Raw genomic sequence first — 12,166 nt, 5'->3', positions numbered from 1 at the left:
GCTTCTTTGACCGGATTTCTACCTGGTATACTGTTGGGCTGGCCTTTTTCACAATAAGAACAGGAGGACTTGTGGCACCTTAGAGACTAACAAATTTATTAGAGCATAAGCTTTCGTGGGCTACAGCTCACTTCATCGGATGCATAGAATGGAACATAGAGTAAGAAGATAAATATATATACATACAGAGAAGGGGGAAGTTACCATACCAACTGTGAGAGGCTAATTAGTTAAGACGAGCTGTTATCAGCAGGAGAAAAAAACTTTTGTAGTGATAATCAAGATGGCCCATTTAGACAGTTGACAAGAAGGTGTGAGGATACTGTGACAGGGCTGGGCCAGATGGCTACAGGAGAGTAATAGAAGGCAGATATATTAGCCCCAGGCTAAGTAGGTCCTATGGTGAGGATAAAGAAGGTGTTGGGAGGAGGCCATGGGGAAGTAGCCCAGGGAGTTGTAGCTGTCACACAGCTGTTCCAGGAGGCACTCTAGACAGCTGCATTCCACAGGGCCCTGGGCTGGAACCCGGAGTAGAGAGCGGGCCCGGGTTCCCCCCAAACCTCCCAACTCCTGGTCAGACACAGGAGGAGTCGACCTGGACTGTGGGTTCAGAAAAATGGCCAAGCTGAGGGCTGCCGTGAAGCTCCAAGGCAAGCAAATCCGCCAATAAGCACAAGACCCACCAAGGTAGAGGAGGAACTTTGTCACAATAATTCACATGGGGAAATAGATTCAATATGTGTAATGACCCAGTCACTCCCAGTCTCTATTCAAACCCAAGTTAATGGTATCTAGTTTGCATATTAATTCAAGCTCAGCAGTTTCTCGTTGGAGTCTGTTTTTGAAGCTTTTCTGTTGCAAAGTTGCCACCTTTAAGTCTGTTACTGAGTGGCCAGAGCGGCTGAAGTGTTCTACCGGTTTTTGAATGTTATGATTCCTGATGTCAGATTTGTCCCCATTTATTCTTTTACGTAGAGACTGTCCAGTTTGGCCAATGTACATGGCAGAGGGGCATTGCTGGCACATGATGGCATAGATCACATTGGTGGATGTGCAGGTGAACGAGCCTCTGATAGTGTGGCTGCTGTGATTAGGCCCTGTGATGGTGTCCCCTGAATAGATATGTGGACACAGTTGGCAACGGGCTTTGTGGCAAGGATAGGTTCCTGGGTTAGTGGTTCTGTTGTGTGGTGTGTGGTTGCTGGTGAGTATTTGCTTCAGGTTGGGGGGCTGTCTGTAGGCAAGGACTGGCCTGTCTCCCAAGATCTGTGAGAGTGATGGGTCGTCCTTCAGGATAGGTTGTAGATCCTTGATGATGCGTTGGAGAGGTTTTAGTTGGGGGCTGAAGGTGATGGCTAGTGGCGTTCTGTTATTTTCTTTGTTGGGTCTGTCCTGTAGTAGGTGACTTCTGGGAACTCTTCTGGCTCTGTCAATCTGTTTCTTCACTTCAGCAGGTGGGTATCGTAGTTGTAAGAATGCTTGATAGAGATCTTGTAGGTGTTTGTCTCTGTCTGAGGGGTTGGAGCAAATGCGGTTGTATCGTAGAGCTTGGCTGTAGACGATGGATCGTGTGGTGTGGTCAGGGTGAAAGCTGGAGGCATGTAGGTAGGAATAGCAGTCGGTAGGTTTCCGATATAGTGTGGTGTTTATGTGACCATCGCTCATTATCCAGGAAGTGGATCTCTTGTGTGGACTGGTCCAGGCTGAGGTTGATGGTGGGATGGAAATTGTTGAAATCATGGTGGAATTCCTCAAGGGCTTCTTTTCCATGGGTCCAGATGATGAAGATGTCATCAATATAGAGCAAGTAGAGTAGGGGCTTTAGGGGACGAGAGCTGAGGAAGCGTTGTTCTAAGTCAGCCATAAAAATGTTGGCATACTGTGGGGCCATGCGGGTACCCATAGCAGTGCCGCTGATCTGAAGGTATACATTGTCCCCAAATGTGAAATAGTTATGGGTAAGGACAAAGTCACAAAGTTCAGCCACCAGGTTAGCCGTGACATTATCGGGGATACTGTTCCTGACGGCTTGTAGTCCATCTTTGTGTGGAATGTTGGTGCAGAGGGCTTCTACATCCATAGTGGCCAGGATGGTGTTTTCAGGAAGATCACCGATGGATTGTAGTTTCCTCAGGAAGTCAGTGGTGTCTCGAAGATAGCTGGGAGTGCTGGTAGCGTAGGGCCTGAGGAGGGAGTCCACATAGACAGACAATCCTGCTGTCAGGGTGCCAACGCCTGAGATGATGGGGCACCCAGGATTTCCAGGTTTATGGATCTTGGGTAGCAGATAGAATACCCCAGGTCGGGGTTGCGGGGGTGTGTCTGTGCAGATTTGTTCTTGTGCTTTTTCAGGGAGTTTCTTGAGCAAATGCTGTAGTTTCTTTTGGTAACCCTCAGTGGGATCAGAGGGTAATGGCTTGTAGAAAGTGGTGTTGGAGAGCTGCCGAGCAGCCTCTTGTTCATATTCCGACCTATTCATGATGATGACAGCACCTCCTTTGTCAGCCTTTTTGATTATGATGTCAGAGTTGTTTCTGAGGCTGTGGATGGCATTGTGTTCTGCACGGCTGAGGTTATGGGGCAAGTGATGCTGCTTTTCCACAATTTCAGCCCGTGCACCTCGGCGGAAGCACTCTATGTAGAATTTCAGTCTGTTGTTTCGAACTTCAGGAGGAGTCCACCGAGAATCCTTCTTTTTGTATTCTTGGGAGGAAGGTCTCTGTGGGGTTAGTATGTTGTTCAGAGGTGTGTTGGAAATATTCCTTGAGTCGCAGACGTCAAAAATAGGATTCTAGGTCACCACAGAACTGTATCATGTTCGTGGGGGTGGAGGGGCAGAAGGAGAGGCCCCGAGATAGGACAGATTCTTCTGCTGGGCTAAGAGTATAGTTGGATAAATTAACAATATTGCTGGGTGGGTTAAGGGAACCACTGTTGGGGCTTCTTGTGGCATGCAGTAGTTTAGATAGTTTAGTGTCCTTTTTCTTTTGTAGAGAAGCAAAGTGTGCATTGTAAATGGCTTGTCTAGTTTTTGTAAAGTCCAACCACGAGGAAGTTTGTGTGGAAGGTTGGTTTTTATGAGAGTATCCAGTTTTGAGAGCTCCTTCTTAACCTTTCCCTGTTTGCTGTAGAGGATGTTGATCAGGTGGTTCTGCAGTTTCTTTGAGAGCGTGCGGCACAAGCTGTCAGCACAGTCTGTGTGGTATGTAGATTGTAATGGATTTTTTACCTTCAGTCCTTTTGGTACGATGTCCATCTGTTTGTATTTGTGGACAAATATGTGGACAGAGTTGGCATCAGGCTTTGTTGCAAGGATAGGTTCCTGGGTTAGTGTTTTTGTTGTGTGGTGTGTGGTTGCTGGTGAGTATTTGCTAAAAGGGACTGGATCCACTGGTCATTTAGCGTCATTGCTACAAAGGGAGTATAACCGTGACTTGCTGGGACTGACCTTAAGGCCATTAGAATCATAGGCACTTTTTCATCCCAATCTTTTCCATTTTCTTTCACCATTTTTCTTAGAGCCTCCTTTAGAGTGCGGTGAGTTCGTTCCACTGGTCCTGAGGATTGGGGGTGTCCCACAATGTGGAACCTTTGCTTAATGCCAAGTGTCACGGAGTCCCTGGGCGATGCTCTGGAACTGCTCCCCATGAAGCCAGTCGGGACTCTGGGGAAGTCTCCTTTCTGGGAGCAGCCTGTCTGCAGGACACACAGCTCACACAGCTTCCACGTTCCTGGGTCTGACCTCGGAGCATTCAGCATCCTCTGCCCCTCCGTGCGCTTCCCACAGCGAGTCCGCTCAGGAGGGGCTCCTGGGGAAGCCAGAGGGTCCTGCACCCCAACTTCGCAGTCAGACGTGACTGTCAGCCAGCCAGTAAAACAGAGGTTTATTAAACGACAGGAACATGGTCTAACACAGAGCTTGTAGGTGCAGAGAACTGGACCCCTCAGCTGGGTCCATTTTGGGGGCAGTGAGCCAGATAACCATGTCTGCCCTTCACTCCATGTCCCCAGCCAGCCCCAAACTGAAACTCCCTCCAGCCCCTCCTCCTCTGGGCTTTGTCCCTTTCCCGGGCCAGGAGGTCACTGGATTCCTTTGTTCTCCAACCCTTTAGCTCTCACCTTGCAGGGGGGAAGGGCCCAGGCCATCAGTTGCCAAGAAACAGGGTGTTGGCCATTCTCTGTGTCCAGACCCCTGCACACACCTGCCCTCTAGGGCTCTGCAATGATCATACACCCTTACCCCGCCCCCTAGAGACTTAAGAACTGCCTAGGGGAAACTGAGGCACCCCCACACTATTCAGAGGAAACATTAAGAACAGTCCCACTTCGTCACACCAAGTATCTTACACAGTTCCTGCAGAGTTTCCCAATGAAGTGTGGGCCTTGGTCCGAATCGATTTCCTTGGGCAGCCCCCACCGGATAAACACCACCTTAAACGATTGCCAGGCTGCAGTCAAAGCTGGGTTAGTCTTTGCTGGGATGGCTTCTATCCATTTTGTAAAGGGATCTACACGACCAAACATACTTGGTATTTCACGGTGTGACTGGTAGGGGTCCAATCTTGTCTATCTGTAACCGGGCCCACAGACCCTCAATCCTTTGGTGAGCAATGGGACCCTTTTGTACCTGAGGGTCTGCACATTGCAAACAGTGATTACACTGCTGCTTTACATCTTCACTTATGCTGGGCCACCACCCTGTATCTTTGACCCTTTGTAGAGTTTTGTCCCAGAATGCCCCTTGCTCGTGCTCATGTTGAACCAGTTCAATCCTGACTTTCTTAGGCACTAACCACCTTTTAGGCTGTTCCCCAAGGTCCGAGTCATGCTCGGTGACCCACGCCACCCCATCGGGATCTTTGTGTACTTACCATTTTCCACAGATTGTTCCTTGCTTCAGGAATTGTTCAGTTTCTTCATCCCCTTCTTTAGGGCTTTCAGCTCCAGCGTCTCTGGGCTTGTCACCTGTTTTCGTGCTCTGGTTACTACACTGATTACCTCCTCTTCCTCACTTTGTGTTAACAGGGCCTCTTGTTTGGCTAAAGCATCCGCCTTGTTATTCCACAGTCCCTGGTTTCTGATGTGGAAATGTGTTATGTAAGTGTCTCGCGTTCGCCCCTTTATTACTCCTTGCTCCCAGTATTGTTCATGAGCGACTGGCTTTCCATCTCCTGTACAGCACCCCTGCCTGCCCGGATGGGTAGCCACACCACTACGGCTCTGCACACCCCGTCCGAATCGGTAAATATTTCCAGGGAGGCTTCCTGATCCTCCACCTGGTACCGCCACCACTTCTGTGATGTGTGTGGCTTCACGGGTCCCTTTCGTTCCTGGCTGGTATTTACCTTTACCGCTCCACATCCGGTCTTAGATCCTCCAGCACCAAAACAGCTCGACCCAGCCACGAACCAGATTTGTGCGTTTTTCTCCTGAGCATTCTGTAGGGTGAGTCCTGATTTCACTGGCCCCTCTGGCAGGGGACACTCATGCTCCTGCCCTTGCACTGCAAGGCCAGATGATACAGGGGATAGAACCTTTCCCTTTTCTAAAGTTACCCCTCGATATACAAGGGCCAGAGGCCATTGTGCCAACCTAGGATTAGATACCTGCCCCTCCTGTGCCGTTCCTGATATTATGTCTTTCAATGGGGAATGTTCTGTCTGTACTATGACTTTGGATCCTCCAGTTATATACTCCCAATGCTGTCAGGCTCACACTAAGGCCCAGCACTCTTTCTCTTTCTCACAGGGGTAACATTGTGCTCAGTGTAATTCAGGGTTTTGGACCCATAGGCCACGACTTGTAATTTCCCGGTGCTTTGCTGCTGTAACCGTGCTGCTCCCTGCACCACAGCAGTACTGGGCAGTTGCAGGGGGAATGGTTCTCCCACCTTTGGATATGTGGGGTCTGGCCTGGGCCAAATCCTGTTTCAGGGTCAGTGATGCCTTTGCCTGATCAGACCCCCACTCCCACTGCTGCCCTTTCTTTAGGAGAAAACCCAGTGGGCGACATTTCAGTAACATGTCTCGAGAGGTTCAGTTCCCGAAAGGGCTCTTAAGGATGCCATATCAGTGAGGGCGGGAAGTTTTCCAATCAGTTCCCCCCGTTGTGCATCTGGGGTTCGTCCTTCCTTTCCCAATATGACCCCTCCTAAGTTGTTTTACCTCTTGCTGTAACAGCTGGGCCTCGGCTCTGCTAGCCTGGAATCCAGTATCTTGGATGATCTGTAACATCTGCTCAGTGATCCTACCAACCTCCTTCCTCCCTGTGGTCCCCATGCACCCGGATAGCATCAGCATATGAAATTACCCCTTTTGGGCTTCAGCTGTCAATTTTTCCCACATCTTAACCACATGGGAGGGACAAATTGTGGCTGCTTTATGAAAGCCGCCTGGGACCCTTGTGTGACGGGTTGGATCACAGAAACCCCCTTGGGGTTGCCAACTGACGTGCCAAGACTATCTCTGCCCTGCTTTCCCTGCCAGCCTGGGACTCCAGCACCCTCTCTCGCTGAGCCAGACACGCCCGTCTGCTCCAGCACAGACCCAGGGTCTGAACCACGGGCCCCAAAGCTGCAGACTCAACTGAAAGTGACTTAAGAAGCGTTCCTGTCTTTAACACTCAGATGCCCAACTCCCAATGGGGTCCAAACCCCAAATAAATCCATTTTACCCTGTATAAAGCTTATACAGGGTAAACTCATAGATTGTCCACCCTCTATAACACTGATAGAGAGATATGCACAGCTGTTCCCCCCCCGCCCCCTCAGGTATTAATACATACTCTGGGTTAATTAATAAGTAAAAAGTGATTTTATTAAATACAGAAAGTAAGATTCAAGTGGTTCCAAGTAGTGACAGACAGAACAAAGTGAATTACTAAGCAAAATAAAATAGAACATGCAAGTCTATGTCTAAGAAAACTGAATACTGATAGAAGAAAAGGAGTACTTGTGGCACCTTAGGGACTAACCAATTTATTTGAGCATAAGCTTTCGTGAGCTACAGCTCACTTCATCAGATGCATACTGTGGAAAGTATACTGATAAAACCTCACCCTTAGAGGAATTCCAGTAAGCTTCCTTTTACAGACTAGTCTCCTTCTAGTCTGAGTCCAGCAATCACTCACACCCCCTGTGGTTACTGTCCTTTGTTCCAGTTTCTTTCAGGTATCCTTTTGGGTGGAGAGGTGATCTCTTAAGCCAGCTGAAGACAGAATTGAGGGGTCTCCCACGGACTTAAATAGACTCTTGTGGGTGGAGACCCCCTCCTCTCTCCTATGCAAAGTCCAGCTCCAAGATGGAGTTTTGAAGTCACTTGGGCAAGTCACATGTCCATGCATGACTCAGTTTTTACAGGCAGCAGCCATTGCCCACATGCTATCTTGAATGTCTCCAGGAAGACTTCTTATGTGGATTGGGACCTTCCAACATCCATTGTTCATTAAATGCTTCTTGACTGGGCACTTAACTTGCACATTCCTTTCTCAAGAAGCTGACCAAATGCTTTACAAAGGCTACTTAAAAATCAAGCAAGTACACAGCCAATATTCATAACTTTGAATACAAAAATGATACATGCATACAAATAGGATGAATAGAGTCAGTAGATCATAACCTCTACAGAGATATGTTACATGGCATATGTAGCATAAAACATATTCTAGTTATGTCATATATACATTCATAAGCATATTTCCATAAAGCCTTATGGAGGGCACCCCATAGGAAATTACCCCTTTTGGGCTTCAGCTGTCAATTTTTCCCACATCTTAACCACATGGGAGGGACAAATTGCAGGTGTGTTATGAAAACCCTGGGGGACCCTTGTGTTGTCCCCTGTAAGTGAACTCAAATTTGTACTGGGACTCAGGGCGTGAGGGAATGGCAGAGGAGGCATTTGCTAAATCTGTTACTGAGAACCACTATCTCCCTGCTGCTGCTGCAGTGATTACCTCTTGGTACTTGGCCATGACCGGAGCAGTGGCAGGGTTACTGTGTTTAATGCTCTAAAACCCACTGACCTTCTCCAGGTCTCCCCTCCCCTTTCGGTACAGGCCAACTGGGCAGTGTTAGTACTCGCCATGTGCCCAAGAACACCCTGTTCTAACAAACTTTCAGTGGTAGATTTTATCCCGTCTGCTGCTTCCTGAGGATACTTGCTTTGACGCTGTGGAGGGGGGTTAGGCCCTTGGATTAAAACCTCAGCATCAATTTTCCCACATTTCAATTTATTTTTAGCCCATACCCCAGGAAATTTTTGTCCATTCATGGGTCCCCTTCTTCTGCTTTCCCTCCTTCCGGGGCCTTTACAGCCACACAGCTATGTACAGCATTAATGGAGGGGTGGATGTTTCTGCTAGCCCTTCACTATTTGTCCATAGGAACCTGTAAACTAAATCCACGAGGAGTCTCCCCTCATTAAGATAAGGCATTCTCAATATTCCATCCTCCTTACCCCCATTCCCAGTTTGATTCTGCTTCTGAACACATATTGCCCTTAACTCCCAATTCCCTACATGGGTCAGGATTGGTCTCGTGATAAATGCTTTCATTGTCTCCCCTGTGTATGATACTAGTTGTGTTGAATTTTCTGTTTCCACAGTGTCCCCAGGAAGCCACTGCTCTCCAAGCACACCTACTGATGCACCGGTGTCAGTTAACATAGTGGGGCATGTTTGTTCCCCTAATCTCCCCATTATTGCCCCTACAATGGGACACCCCCATTTGTCATACTCTAGCTGGGCCACTACCTCAGGGGGAGTCCAGGGAGGTGGGGACCCCTATTGGGGTGGTGCCAATGGTTTGGGGTCCGTTCTGGGAGTTACAGGAGCCCCGCCAGTCAATTCCTCTTGCCTCTGTAACTGGGCAGCCCTCTGCAGTAACTCACTTGTGGGCTTCCCATCCCATTTCTCTTTTGGTTCCCCGGCCATCATGAGCTTCCTCCATGCCTCCTCTCTCCGTGTATCTTTTCCACCTTCAGCCAGACATCCTCTAGTCTGCATCTGATACCCACATCCAGATCCATTTCTTCCTCTTGCTCCTCTGCTGTTCCTGGCACCTCCCCGTCCTCTTCCTCTAACATGCCATAGTGCATCTGGCCCATTTCCCCCAGCTCCCCTTGGAGATCTGGGGGCCTGTTGTTGTCACAAGTTATCACCTGTACAGGCTCCATTCTCCTGTCCTTATTTCCTTTTCCCGCTTGTCCCTGCGTGTCTCGAAAAACTACAGCTTCTTGAAAAATGTCCTGTTTTAACTTGGGGTACCTGTCCCCTAGCTGGATCTATGGGCCCTAAAGTCACCTTCATTTTTTAGTTCAAACGGTCTAACAATTCTGTCTTAAAAGCTAATACATTGAACTCGGGGGGTGGGGGGGGGAGTTCCCAAATACCGTTGGCACAACCAGTAGCAAGAACACTGCTCGCACCTAACCACTCCTCAGCACTGCGAATTACTGCCCAGTCAGAAGCGTTAGTACAGGCCTGGGCTAGGACCTCTTAATCTGCCGGCCTCCACCCAGTTCGTGCCAACACCTTCACCGTCCAGTCCAGACACGCGTCCCTTTCTAGGGGTCCCAATAACTGAGCAGCAGGTCTGTGCCTGGTCTGGGGTAAAATCAGAAATCTCTGTAATATTTTGCCTTGTTTCCCTTTGTTGCTGTGGGTCATTTGGGACAGGTTTTGTTCTTGTTACTGCCCTCGTGGGAACTGGAGCCACAGGATTGAATTGCTGAGCCTTTATCTTCAAATCCTGCAATTCCCTTTGCACGGGGGCATAGGGCCCTTCAGGAAAGGCATCAGGGAGGGTCTGACCAGCGAGGATCTCTCTGTTCGGGATCCATCCAACTATCCCCACTCCAAGTGTCATTCCAGGTGCCTGTATCCCCGGTGCCCACACTCACACCTCCCCTTACTGCTGCTACTGTGTTCCTCTGGGCTGCACCACGGTTTCTGGTTTCTCTGGTCGCTGCCTGCAGACGGTGTGGTCACTGCCTGCCTGGGCCTGATCCTTATTTTCTCGTAACACCGTTCTGACAGCTGCCTGAGCACCCCCCAGCTTCATCTGCAATGTAGATCCCTCCCCGTTCAGGTTTTCTACGTCCAGTCTCAGCTGCTCACTCTCCTGTATTACAGTCTGCAATGCTGACGCTGCATCGGTGCCCTCGGATGCCTTCTACTGAGCCAGATTCGCCTTAACTGTGTCCAACCCCAATTCATAACCCTCCAGTTGTCTGTCCCGGAGTGCTCCCAGGCTGGAGAGATTAGTGACAGCTTTCCACAATGCCCATGCTGCTGCTGCTTTGCTAACCTTCTTCTTTAGCTTGCGTTTCATGCACTCACAGAATTCCTCAAACCCCTTACATGCGGACTCCAGGGCGTCCCTCCTCTGGAAGGAATCTTCTCCCCCCGGGCATGGACTCTGCTGGCTACCCATTTAGCAAGGGGGGTGGGTTCCTTAATTAATCCCTGGCCCTCCTGGTCCCTTTGCTTTGTTCCCTCCTGATGCTTCAGAGGGGTCATTCTGTCAAGCAGGGAGCGACCCTTTGTGACAAAATGGCACAGGGATTCGGCTGCTATTATCAACTGTTATTCACTGTGTGAGGATGTGACGAAGTAGGACTGTTCTTAATGTTTCCTCTGAATAGTGTGGGGGTGCCTCAGTTTCCTCTATGCAGTTCTTAAGTATCTAGGGGGTGGGGTAAGGGGGTATGATCATTGCAGAGCCCTAGAGGGCAGGTGTGTGCAGGGGTCTGGACACAGTGAATGGCCGACACCCTGTTTCCTGGCAACTGATGGCCTGGCCCTTCCCCCCTGCAAGGTGAGAGCTAAAGGGTTGGAGAACAAAGGGATCAGGTGACCTCCTGGCCCTGGAAAGGGACAAAGCCCAGAGGAGGAGGGGCTGGAGGGAGTTTCAGTTTGGGGTTGGCTGGAGACATGGAGTGAAGGGCAGACGGGGTTGTCTGGCTCACTGCCCCCAAAATGGATCCAGCTGAGGGGTCCTGTTCTCTGCACCTACAAGCTCTGTGTTAGACCATGTTCCTGTCGTCTAATAAACCTTCTGTTTTACTGGCTGGCTGAGAGTCACGTCTGACTGCAGAGTTGCGGGGCAGGACCCTCTGGCTTCCCCAAGACCCCGCCTGAGCGGACTCGCTGTGGGAAGTGCACGGAGCGGCAGAGGATGCTGAATGCTCCGAGGTCAGACCCAGGAAGGTGGAAGCTGTGTGAGCTGTGTGTCCTGCAGACAGGCTGCTCACAGAAATGAGACTTCCCCAGAGTCCTGCCTGGCTTCGTAGGGAGCAGTTCCAGAGCATCGCCCGGGGACGCCGGGACAGAGGCCCTATCAGTTCAGTCCAAACAACCTTAGCCAGCTTGCATTCTCTCCACCAAATGTGTTACCCACACACCTTGGGGCACCCACTTTTACCCAGTACCTCAGGCTCTGGGTGAAAGGCACCAACCCTTACCCAGTTCTTAGGGCTCAGGGCGTACTCTTTTGTGGGTTTGCAGGATCTTTTTCCCAGTGAAAGAGCCTTACACAGTAATATCCTTGTCCTCTATTTATTAACACTCATCAAGCAAAATACACACGCTAAGTATACAATGCTCTGCTCACCAAGCCTGATCTGGCAGGCGAGGCCTTTCCCTGTTGGCCAGGCAAGGTTGGTCTCGTCTGGGTTCTGGCTGCTGCATGTCATGGTCGTGAGTTCTTCTTTTCAGGTTTCGGTCCGATGAAGTGAGCTGTAGCTCACGAAAGCTCATGCTCAAATAAATTGGTTAGTCTCTAAGGTGCCACAAGTCCTCCTTTTCTTCTTTTCAGGTCTTTCCTTCTTCTTTTCCTTTTTCCTTTCTCTTTCCTTCCCAGCTGGTCTCCTTCTTGGACCTCAGTTTATATAGAAACTTGAGTCCCGCTTAGCTGTGCCTTAACCAATGATTTTACTAAGATATTACAAACTAATTCTTTGACCAATCTTAATGCATTGTGAAATCATTTTTTACCCAGTCATACCCCACCACCTTCGTTGATTTAAATCTTGTAAAACTAATTATGCAACAGACAGAAACAATCAATGAACCAGACAGAAACCATGCAGATAAACAATAGGGAAGTGTTGGTTTCAGAGGAGCAGCCGTGTTAGTCTGTATTCGCAAAAAGAAAAGGAGTACTTGT

General features: G+C 49.4%; 1 protein-coding gene across 3 annotated transcripts in view; it reads left to right on the top strand.

The window, feature by feature from the left end:
- The window catches only part of LOC140906229 (microtubule-actin cross-linking factor 1, isoforms 6/7-like), a 150,793-nt gene that overhangs the window by 57,587 nt on the left and 81,040 nt on the right, over positions 1-12,166 (top strand). The gene's annotated exons all lie outside the window — the stretch shown is intronic.

The sequence above is a fragment of the Lepidochelys kempii genome, chromosome 2 (assembly GCF_965140265.1).
Source record: "Lepidochelys kempii isolate rLepKem1 chromosome 2, rLepKem1.hap2, whole genome shotgun sequence".
Taxonomy (NCBI): Eukaryota; Metazoa; Chordata; order Testudines; family Cheloniidae; genus Lepidochelys; species Lepidochelys kempii.
The sequence above is the reverse complement of the archived record's forward strand: the minus strand, read 5'-3'. Positions and strand labels throughout refer to the sequence as shown.